This window comes from Aulonocara stuartgranti (assembly GCF_965226115.1).
Source record: "Aulonocara stuartgranti genome assembly, chromosome: 6".
Classification (NCBI taxonomy): domain Eukaryota; kingdom Metazoa; phylum Chordata; class Actinopteri; order Cichliformes; family Cichlidae; genus Aulonocara; species Aulonocara stuartgranti.
The window spans coordinates 25,971,148-25,983,430 of record NC_138944.1 but is presented as its reverse complement, the minus strand read 5'-3'; the positions used below and the strand labels follow the sequence as shown (position 1 = coordinate 25,983,430).

Genomic DNA, 12,283 nt, shown 5'->3' with positions numbered 1-12,283 from the left:
CTGGTAACACAACTTCAGCTCTTTGCAAGTACCTGCACAGACAGCATGCTAACGCTAAGCTAGCCACTGAACCTTATCAGGTAACAAGCAGTAAGGCTGAAGCCTCTGTTTCTACCTGTGTTTTTTTTGTTGTTGTTGTTGTTGTTGTTGTTGTTTAAAAAAAAAAAAAACCCCAAAAAATTGTGTCCAGTTTCACCTAGTGACAGAAAGCAGCCTTGAGTGATCGCCAACTGGTCAGGGAATACACGTTTTTCCCCCAACAACTGGTCGTTACCAGGTGGTCGGCACCCTGTCTCTAGGTTTGTGTGACTGAAGCTTCAGCTCATTCAGCTGGATGAGCTGATGAGCTTATGCAAAGTAGAGGCATCTGTCCGTCTGACCACAAGTCACAAAATCACTACTCCTCTTGGAGCATTGGAGATTTTAGTAAAACAAGATTATTTTGTCCTGACTATTAGGGATTGTTTTTACAAGGGCGATTTATTTGTTTATTTGCCCATGAGTACGCTTGCTAATAATGATGGAGCTAATAGAAGCAGTCAACATAAAAAAAATAATAGCACTGTTTTAACAGCAGCCTCTTTTATCTGTGATCAAATGCTCATGCAAGTTAGTTGTGTTTGACTCCTTTGCTCGCACTATAGGTCTGCACAGGTACCACACCGCTTTGGTTACATCCTTAGGTTTACCTCTTTCATCCAGTTTAAAGCCAAAGAAATCCAGAATTGGCGACTCTTTTTTTTTTTTTTTTTTTGGCAATTATTTCATCCATGTTTGGACTCCTTCTGTGTTGTAAACGCGTGAGCCTCCTTCAATTTAATTCTCATTACTTTGTACAATAGAGCCAACCAGTTCTGACTAGAGATGGACCGATCCGATATTACGTATCGGATTGGTCCGATACTGACCTAAATTACTGGATCGGATATCGGAGAAAAATAAAAAATGTAATCCGATCCATTAAATATCACGAAATAACCTCACAAAACTTGCAACACGCCGTAACTCACCTCAGAACGTTAGCACGTCGGAGCAGTATGCATCACGTGATAGAGCGGCTGTGGCATGCGGGACCTATTGGTGGTCTGGATAGCATGTGGAGCTTTGCTAGCAACCCGGCATTTCATCTCCGACAAAGTTATCCCCGAGAGAAGTAAAGCAAGTGTGTAAGTCCATCTCTGAATGTTTGTAAAGCATTCCTGCGTTAAGCTTAACAAGCGATATATGGAGCGACTGCCTCTTCTTGCTGCTACTTCAATCATGAAACTGCTTAATGATCAGCTGATCGGCTTTTCTGTCGCGAGTCCGTCTCTCTTGTTTGTTTTTGGCCCACTTTGCACCAGAAAGAGGAAACCAGCGGCTGAACAACAGCAGCACGTTTAAGCTTGATAAGCTGTTGTTAGAATTTATTTAATATTTCTTTCTACACCAGGATCTTTTTCTACGTACTGTAGCTGACGCTGGTAACTGTGCAGGGGCGGATCTAGCAAAGTTTAGCCAGGGGGGCCGATAGGGCATTAACAGGGAAAAGGGGACACAAAGACATACTTTTCTTTCTTATTCTCATTTAAAATGTCTAGCTTTTAATAAGTAATTATCCAAATCTTACACCCAAAGTTTTAATTTGATGTAAAATGAATAGAAGTCAATTACTGTATATAGTAACTATTAAGTCTAATATATATACCCTAGTAAGCTATAGTACTTTTTCCTTTGGGAAGGTACCATCTGTGCAGTCTGCAATTTTGTTGAAGAAAGATGTTGAATCTATTTAAGCATCATGAGGTGGAGCGTGAGGGGTGGTTCCCTATTTTTTTATTTTTTTATTTTTGTTGTTGCTGGGAGTTGGAACCCTATTAGTTAGGTTGCTTAATATTTATGCTAAGTACTCTTTAAAATACCAGAATAGGGAGGATGGTGTAGGTTTAAGTTTATTAGATTGATCAGTATTGCTGAACTATGAAATATTTTTTTTGCATACAGGTATAACAGAATAGCTTTAGTGTAGTTGTTGTTTTAAACTTGAGTATGAACTTATACAAAATGCAGCAAGATATTTAAAAAAACAGTTTGGTTGATTAAAAAACACTATATCGGATTCATATCGGTATCGGCAGATATCCAAATTTATGATATCGGTATCGGACATAAAAAAGTGGTATCGTGCCATCTCTAGTTCTGACAACTTAATTTTCTTTATGTACTTCACACAATTCAGTAACCTGTGAATGGTGATGATTGTGATGAATCAGATGAACCACTGTGTCATTAAAATTCAAGTTTTACCCCCCCTTGGGAATGTCTCAAGATACTTCATAAGTTAGTCTTACTAATCAGAAACTGTTGACAGCTGTCGGCAAACAGTTGAGATAAATAAATGGAAATAAATGAAAATGGCACTTCAGTCACTTTACTCAGCTGGACATCCTTATATCCGCTCTCAGACACAAGTTTTCCTCGATCTATGACCACGTTCTTGTCAGTCTCATGAATCTTGATCTCGTGGAGTCAGGCCTTGTTGGAGAATCTTCACCATAAGCTGTAAACAGTCATGTTCCCCGAGGATCAAAATATGCAGCATCGTTGTTCTGATTTTTATAGTCCAGTCGGTCAGATTTGTGACCTTGCCAGCTCTGGAGTCAATCTTTTCATGCACTTTTAATTACACTTCGGAGATGTGTTCATAATTGTTAGGATGACTGCATTTTCTATGTGCTGTTTTTTATTCTCCTCGTCCCTGAAGTGAAGGTTGTGGAGCCGGTAATAGGCGGCTATCAGTTCTGCTTATGCATCCAATACACTCCCCTGATTATTCTTCCTTCACATGCGATGTGACCATGATTGTCACTAGTATATCTTAAAGTGTAGCTTACTCTGATTGTACTTTTTAAATACTGTGTAATCTTATAGAGTTGCATTAAACATATGAATTTGTAGGAGGGTCATCCTGTCGCCTCACAGCAAAAAAGTGCGTTTTTGCGTGGAGCTTCCACGTTCTGTCTGTGCTTTGGATTCCCACAGTCCAAAGACATGTTTGTTAGGTTAACTGCTGATTCTAAGTTGTCTCGAGGTGTAGATGTGAATTGGAATGGTTGTCTACCCTTTTGCGTCTAACACAGCCAAGTCTAACACAGGACTAACAGGGTGGATCCTGCCTCTTGTCTGAGTGACAGCTAGGATAGTCTCCTGATAAATTGGGCATCTTTTTGTAACCATCATCAGAAGCAGCAAAAATGTTATAGTTTATGAATAAATCCTCATTGTCCTGCAATTTTTTATATTTTTTCATATAAAAAAAGAGGCAGTCTGTGGTCAGGACTATTGAGGTGAATGGTAAATTGTTTATTAAAGGGTATGGGACACCACTTTGTTTTTAATGGAGACAGCTCTTACAAAGGAGTTAATGCATAATTGCGGTTTAAGTGGTGGATCAAACTCTGGCTTTCTCGCTACAGCATGCATTAGATGGCCATAAAACCTTGAAATGCACAATTGCATGGATTTTTTTTTCCCCCGTTCCACATTACAGAGCAAGATCTTTATATATAGACTATACGTTTTAGGAAGTTAAACCTTTTGTATAAAAGGTTTAATTTGTAGATAAGTGTCCCATAAGTGAGAATAAGTCAGCAAACATGTAAACGCTTAAAAAAAAAAAAAAGCCACAATGTTTTGTGTAATAATTTAGTTTGAAAAATTGTCGGCATTGTTGTCTTTGCCGCTTGTAGTGTGTACAAGAAATTCCACACATTCTTTGGTAAAGGCGAACCAGTGTGTGGGAAGCACACAGCCACTGATGCAGCACACAACCTCTCAGGTATGTGTTTACAACATACAAATTTGCTTTCAGCTGAAAGTAAAGTAGTATCATCTGAATGTGACAACAGAGAGCAGAGGTGTGTACCAGTTTCAGGGGACTGGTGAATAAAGGAGGTGTGTCTTTACCTTGGCTGAGAAACAAGCCCGGGCATGCTCATCAGCTCTAAGAACAGGACACCAAACACGTTAATGAAAATAAGAATCAACAAGGTGCGCTTCAGATCTGTGAAAGGCAGCTTAGTGAATTATCTTTTGCAGCAGAGTCATTAACTTGTAACTCTGATCTTTATAACACCGAGCTTTTTAAAAAAAAATGTTTTTCCTTCTTCTGTAACCTGGCACCACTTTTTTGAAAGCAACACCACTAGCCACACAGAATTACATATCAGACTCCATTTCCTTATCTCTGCGTTCGGCATCTCAAGCCATTTCCTAGTGGACAGACTCTTCCAAGGGAGCGACTAATTAGATCACGTCTAAGGCAACCTCTCACTGGCCACTAAATCTGATTTGGAATAATTTTCATTGGACTGATTGGATTAGACTGCTACATGGATAAGAACTGGGTTAGATGCACACATGCAGTGGAGTAACACAGTGTCTGTTACCCAGCTTTTCTTTTTTTATACCATTTTTTAAATAGTAATATAAATATCTTTATTTTTTATAGATATCTTGCCGGGGGTTCATTGGTGTATACTTCATTTGAGGGCAAGCATTATTAACATAACAAATAAGCCTAACATTTACACACATACACCCACACAGGCACTCACAGATGCTTTTTAGTAGTGATGTGCGATACCACTGATTTCCTTTCCGATCCGATACCAAGTAAAATTCAGGGTGGTATCGGTGATACTGATCCGATACCGATACTCTGTACAAAAACTTAATGTTTCATTGCATTACATAATACAATATATAATTGTATTATGTAATTGTAATAATAACATAACCATATTGCTTCATAATGATTAGAGGACATCAGACAACTTGTTTTTATTGCTTAATAATGCAGAATAATCATATAGAAATAAAAAAAAACTGACGTTGTGCGCTATTTGAGCATGTTGCCTGCGTGCAGCACTAAAGGACTCTGCGAGAGACATCTGTCTCGCTCTAGCAGCACCTTTCCCTCTCCTCCTCTTCAGTTCACCTCAACATAAGCTCATCATATTCTGTGATGTGATTTACTCCGAGGTGTTTGACGAGGTCAGTGGTGTTGCCACAACACCTCACTGTCTTGCCACATATATCACAAACTGCGTCTGGGCTGTTTGTGGAGGTAAAACGCGTCCACACATGACTCTGTTTGCGCTCAGCCATTGTTGTGAGTGTGCACGCCATGGGCTGCAACACATTTATACAGCCGTATTTCGCATATGACTATGAAAGGCATAAGAGAAAGTAGACGATCTGAATGATATAGTTTCTTTCCACTGCGTTCATTTTAATGGAAAAACTACAAATTTACCCCAGAGTACTAAAATATCGATATTATAATATGAGAATCGATTCTAGAACATAAATTGCTGGTATCGGAAGAATCGATATTTCAGTATCGATCCGCACACCACTACTTTTTAGTCCTGACTGTGGAGAGGTCATTCATCTCACTGTGCAGTGGGGGTGCAGTGGGATCATCATGAGTCTGCAGCACAACCTGCTGTAGTGTGAAACTGAAGACTTGATGTATAAATATACCAGAATATCCACGATATTAATATATAATATCATTGATGTCTCTCTTTGTACTGCAGGAGTGAATAAAAAAAAAAGAAAAAAAAAAGTAGTAGTCATGCTTGGAATGCAAAGTGGGATGGTGCACTTTGTGGCGTGTGGGCACAGCTTGTTGAGTAGTGGCTGATATTTTTGGTTCTACCCACCTATCTTGAGCCAGCCTGTTGTAGGTGTTCTGCAGTGTAGAAATGGTGTGCAGTGGGGGGTTTGCGGTGGGCAGTTGTTGCCAGGGGAGGTGGTGTGTTATTTTCAGTCCATTGTGTCTACTTCCTGTGGGTCAGGGGTTATTGGAGCAGGGTGTTGGAGACTTGACAGAGTGAGAGGAGGGGAGGGAAGTCAGTAGGGTAGGCAGGAAAGTGACCAGACTCACTCGACAACAGTGGCTGGTCAGCGGCTTGGTTACCTTGCTTCTCTTGCACCGTTTTTTCTTTTTTATCTGAGCTAAGCTTGGACTCGTCAGAACCAGGTAAAGATATATTAATTGCTCTTTAGTAACCAGCCAGCTTCTCATTCAGGATTCTGTTTTGTGTCATTGTAGATTTGCTGCTTTGCTTATTTAACAAACAGCGGTAGCTTTGTAACCCTCTGCAGTAGGTCAGAAATAGAGTCAAGTATTTATCAGACATTTAAATTGAAATTTGTACTTGAGGCAAAGTATGCAGGAAATATAGAAGACAGGAAGTGGGTGGAAGTTTTGACGACTCTTAGGTAGCCTAAATCCCACTTTATGGTTGTGTATTTGGACCAAATGATTGTGACTATCACTGATGGCTACACTTGTACACAAAAATGTGTTGTTACAGCACAATTAATCTTTAAATAAACCATATGTAAACAACTGAGTGTAAATGAACAACCTCAAGTGCCTTGTTGAAAAGTTATGAATGAGTATCACAAAAAAGTGCTCCCAAATGAACACAAGGCATTTTCTTTTTTTTGTTTTGTTTATCACAGACAGGGCCAGGTGTTCAAAATGGCCACAGTTGTGTTGGAAATTCTTTAAACATAAGCGTGAGCTTTGCCTATGCAAAAGGAAATGACCATCATTGACTGCAGCAACTTCCAGCGAGTGCTGTGACAGCTCTTGTGTGAGAAGAAACTGTCTTTAAGAGCAGTATTGAATGCATTAGAGACACTTTAAAGCCACCTGAAATGGCAAGCACCGTTTATTGGGAAGTAAAAATCCATGACCATGGTGCCATACAATTCACCTGCCATGTCTTTAACTCTAAAATGGTTATTAAACACTTATGTTTTTCCTTGTTTGTGCTTTGGTTCTGGCTGCACACAAGGACATTTTGGTTGTTTTGTTTAACAACTAGAGTAATACTATATGTATACTAAATACAATCTCTCACCCACACATTGGTATCAGGTAACACTGGCTGTGCAACGTGAGCAAATCCTTGAATTCTCTTATAAAGTTTTCACAGTGCAGATGTGTTACCGTCTCTGCTTCCTCTACCCGCTGCATAGACGTTAATAGCATTTATAGCACAACGTGCACAGGAATCCCCTCAGTGAGTCATTAGCTTCCAAAGAAGACAGTCATCACTGTCAAATTGCATCATTTGGGCCACGTAGTTTTAATGGAGAAGCCGACACATTACCTGTTGCGGTAACAGGTAAATTTTTAGCCGAGGTTCTAAAGTTAGCACCCGACAAAACAGCCCCCAAACACAGCCACGGTGACAAAAGAAGGCAAAACAGGAAATCTTTTTGCCCGGCTTGTGTGTTGGGAACAGATGACCAGGAAGATAAAAAGCGCTTACAAAGTGGAAACTTCCACAAAGGGATGTTATTTTGCTTTGTGTGTGTTTTTTCTCTCCTTTTTGCTGTTTCACAAAGACTCGTGCTTCCTGGAAAACCTAGCAAGAGGTATTTGGTTTAGGTACGATGAGAAAAAAAAAAGTATATCTATGTATATGTAGTTTCCTACATTATAGGAAACTACTGACACTTCTGTGTTCCTTGAGTCATACTGGGATGTGAGACTGTGTTAATATTTAAACCCGCTCCACTGGAGTTAATGCTTTACCTTGTGAGTACGGTTTAAGTCTGAGCCTGTCTGAAAGTGAGGCCGGGGTGACCCACCATTCTCTCAGCTACTCTTCAGAGCTGCTTATCGGTTCTTCTCCTCCTCGCGCTCTCATCTGTTTCATCTCCCCCACCTTCTCCCTCTCACTTTCTCTCTCTCGGTCTTTCCCTCCTGCTGTCGGAGCACACTCTAATGAATGATATGGGATGATTGCTTGGCTGAGAGTTCCTGTCTCCGCCCTGCGAGGAAGAGTTAGTGCAGAAACGACAGCAAATGCACAGCTGCCTATCCAAGCCAAAGAAGTAACAGGGATACTGTGGTCCTGGGCTGTATGGACACGAGACGAAGGTCACGCAGTTGGTTTAGGGCACATCCTCAACAAAGCTTCAGAGAACAAACTGCCTGCTGTTGCAAACCTGGGTAAGCATTACCGTTTCAATTGTAGATCTTTTTTTTTTTTCTTCACCCTCGAAGTTCAAGGTCACGCCACACTTTAAAAAAATTACCACCTTTTAGTTGTTTCAGATTGTCCTACTGTGTATTTGAAGTTATGGCTAGGTGGTTGTGGTCTTTGCTTTAAGTTGTAGTAGTTTTTGAGGTAATAGAGTTTGAAGAATCATGGTGTTATCCTACTATTAGGTCACCTGTGAAAGCCCATAAATGAAGAACACCTGTTTGCCCTTCAGATGGTCTTTCATCTTTGTGTGCGCTATTTGCAAAGATAGCAGTATGACTACCGGGGTCTGTGTTCTTTGGACCGCTACCGTAGATTGTTGGGGCTGGGGTCAGATGGCGCCTGGCTGGGTGAGAATTTCACAGCTGCACATGAAAGCAAAGTGACCGAAGGATGGTGGATCGAGGGAGGGAATGACTGATTGTGTTGATGGGGAAGGAAGCGAACTGGCATGTTTTGATCCTGCAGTAGATGTTCCTAATGGGTCAGCGCACTGCTGAAGAGCGCACGTTCTGTTTTTACTGTACACAGCAGATGTCTGTTCACCGGTTTATTTCTGGCAAAGTTGGAATGCACAAGTGGTAGCTCCATCATATATGCCCAGTTGCATAAAACAACTGCCATGTCGCCATGTTTGTTTGGTCTTAACAGCCTCTACCCAGGCTGGCTGTAGCTGCTGCACAAGTTTCTGCACAGATCCCCATTAACTTGATATTTGGTTGTGCAATAATGAGATATTATCATTTGTAATTAAGCATTTTAAAACAGTTTCTTAAGGACATTCTTATATTGAAATATTGGGCTTCAGAATAATTACATGTCTCCAGCCTGTTCTAGTGTGAAATCTCATGTGCTCAACTTATAAAGCTTTATAAATCTCAGAAAGCCATGAAAATTAGTCAACCATTAGTCTTACCATGTGAAATATATAGCATGATAACATCTTTAATAATCTCCATATTGATATTTGAATATTGCAGATCATTCATTCATTGTTGTTTACATTTAGAAAAACTAAAATATACCAGCTATGCAAGACCTGCACAGTTAAAAAAAATAAAAATTAATCTACATTGTTTAATGTATCTTTTGACTTTAATAGACATGCTACTTAGATAGGTTATTGTTTTATGTTTCGGGCCTATCCCCACCAAATGAAGAAATAACAGGAAATTTTGAATGGGCTTTGTTGAGTAATGTTGAATTTTTTGGCACGACATTCGTGACTCGGATGACGTTTCTGATTCCCTGCATTTCGGGCAACATTTTCTGATGAGTCCGTGGTATAGGCTCATATTGCAGTAAAAATATCATTGTTGTCTGTACAGAGCTATGTGCAGCCACAGAATGAGCAAGCACAAAATTCATCAATATTACTGCTTTATACCCATCCAGTTTTGTGTCTGCTGTTCGTCATAAAACTTTGCTGAAATATATTAAAAAATGTCTGAAAATGAACACAGGATTTAAAAATAAATAAATAACACAGAGAACTTTAATGCAAGGTTAGTCATTTGCAGTCAATTAAAAGTGAAAATGTCTGTTTTCTTGTGAATTGTTGGTCTTGAACTTTGGCTCTTCTGAAAGAATTGAGACTTGGGATTCTCACTGTTGTGTTTTTTGACCTGTGTGGGAAGATGGGGTAGTTGCATACAAAGGAACGATGTGATGGTTCTTGTTTTCTCTTGGAGAAGAGAGAAATGAAGAGGTTGACTCTGAGATGGGAGCATGGCTATGCTGTGGTAACGGTTCATAATTGAGAAGTTAAGAACCAGTTGGGATTTTTTTTTTTTTTTTTTTGTGGGTGTTTCTAAGATGAACATTTAAAGGTTCAGTGGGACACACACATAAGCTGGTATTGTAGTTACTTCGGTTTGTTTGCCTGGGTGGTCCTATCTTTAGCTCTGTTTTCTATTTCTCTTTGTTAATTTCCTCTCCCGTCTTTGGCCTCTCAGCACTGCAGGTCATTGAATTGTGCATTTCTTATGATATAATTTATTTGGACAATTTAATCTCTCCTGATTGTAATACCTAAAATGACTAGTTAAATACATGATAACTTCAATCACTAGTTAATCATTTTTCCAGTGAAAATGCTAAACACTCTCCAGCGTCTTCCTTTCTGTCATGGCAGCTTGCTTCTTGGAAGTAAATAGCTAGGTTTCATTTGACGTAGACGTGACGTCGACGTAAAGCGCGAAATTTGACTGGCGGTCGGAAGTGAAAAAGATGAGCGCAAAATCACAGACAGACAGTACGCAAAATGCCTATGTCCTGTTGTGTTTACGGATGCTCCAGTAGGTCGACCAGAGAAACTGATAAACGGTATTTTAGGGTACCAAAAATAGCCCAACGAAGAGGAGAAAAATGGAAAATTCTAACCGAAAAACGTAGGAAAAAATGGATTTTAAATTTACGTTTACAGTCGGGAGGAGCAGAGTCTGCCAATGCCCGTGTCTGCAGCGACCACTTCGTCAGAGGTAATGTTATGTTTGCAAATGAACTTATTAGCATTAGGTTGTCGTTAAATTCTCGTTTACTTAGTGCTTTTAAGTTAGTAGTCTAATATTGACTTGATTGGGACTATAGGCTGCCCAAGTGCTTTGGATGACGAAGAGGACTGGGCTCCGACGGTCAATCTCGGCTACGAACGAAAACCCAGATCGGAATCAGTTCTCAAACGAGAGAAAAGAATGAAGCTTAAGGCAGAACAGCATCAATGTGCAGAGGCGGTTTTGGATATGCAACAGACGGCTGAGAGCCCGGATTTGAGCCTAGTGACAGTGGAGAACAGGCTACTAACCCTGCCATACAATTGCAATGAGCTGCAATCACTTCTCCATCCTCCTTTGCAATTACCCAAGTCTTCAGAGGTGTCTCGTTAGACCGCTGAGAATGGTTTACCTTGAAACAAACAACTGTCACTCTAACGAAGTCCTAAGGATGTGGCATGTTTGTTGACGTTAAAGCCGCTACCGCTAACTGTTAGCGTGTTTAAGATAAAGCAATATAAGAACAAACACTCACCCTTGCAAACACCAAACTGTATCCATCACGGAGACGTTTTGTTCCAAGGTTGTGGACCCACCCGCTGACAAAAAAATTGTACGCCTCCAGACTCTTGAAAGCTTTCATTTGCTGCCTAGTGTAGTAAGAAGTCTGGAGGACCAAGTAGTTGGTGATATCCACAGCCTCGATAGTAGGCAAATCCTTTACTTCTGTGGTGTATTCGGACATTTTCAAAGAATACGGATCACGTCCGATATATTTTTTAACTATCTGTTTATATCTCTCCCGAGAAACGGGGTCTAAAGTTGCACAATAGCTGCTCTCCTGACTCTCCACAGTGTCCTCCATGTTTACTTCCGCCCTCCACTCAAAAATCGCGCTGCCTCCGCACGTCATCAGAACCACGTGACCGCAACCCAACTATTAAATATCAACCTGTTTCAGGCTGTTGGCTTAACTGAATGCACTTAAATGAAAATATATAAAATATGGTGAGGCTAAAACAACTTTTGTCAGTTAAAGAAAAACATAAACTCGACTCTTCTCGTGTATTTTCAGTTCACACCGGATTAAAATTGGGTCAGACTAGCATGCTTTACAACCAGCTTTTACGCTCACAGACATTAGCTCCATATGACTACGGAAGCAGGAGTATCAGCAGCACACGGCTAATTAACATTACATATCCACTTTACCAAAGAGCGATCAGTCCAATCAAATAAAGAAAAACTGGCTAAACAGATGCTCAGATCAATTTTACCAAAAATCTCAGCCGGCTCTCGTCCCTGCTCATCCCATCACAAAATATATTAATTGTTATTATTTTAACAAACTAGTGTTTCTGGTGCAGTCTAATGAGAGTGACAGCTTTTATCCATCTAATGTATTGCTCGCATACATCGCTAATGCACTGTGCCGTTGCACTTCGCGTAACCTGCGTAACTTGGCTGTAACCCTTTGGATCAGTCACAGTTGTTTAACAGGTGACTCTTAATCTGTTAAGCTACTCATGTACACTCTCACTGTTGTTGCACTGCTTAGAGCTATGTCATTTTAAAGCACAAAAACCACAGCTAAGCATGAGCAAACCTCTCTCACCGTCTGATATCTACAGTAAGGTAATGCTTGTAATAACTCTATATTCATTTTCCTACTGTTGCCTAGCTACCAAGGATGCTTTTACTATTTTTTTTAAGTTGCTTTAATTATCATTCATCTTA

The 12,283-nt window shown here is 40.1% G+C and overlaps 2 protein-coding genes across 9 annotated transcripts in view; both read left to right on the top strand.

Moving 5' to 3' along the window:
• The window catches only part of gab1 (GRB2-associated binding protein 1), a 58,421-nt gene that overhangs the window by 14,607 nt on the left and 31,531 nt on the right, over window positions 1-12,283 (top strand). The window lies entirely within an intron of this gene.
• inpp4b (inositol polyphosphate-4-phosphatase type II B) overlaps window positions 954-12,283 on the top strand; it is a 384,743-nt gene continuing 373,413 nt past the window's right edge. Inside the window, exon 1 of one of the 5 annotated variants that reach the window (XM_082537627.1) lies at window positions 954-1,166. The gene's annotated coding sequence lies outside the window, so the exon portion shown is untranslated. The remainder of the gene's footprint in view (window positions 1,167-12,283) is intronic. The other 4 variants (XM_082537630.1, XM_082537622.1, XM_082537633.1 and 1 more) reach the window with 4 other exon arrangements.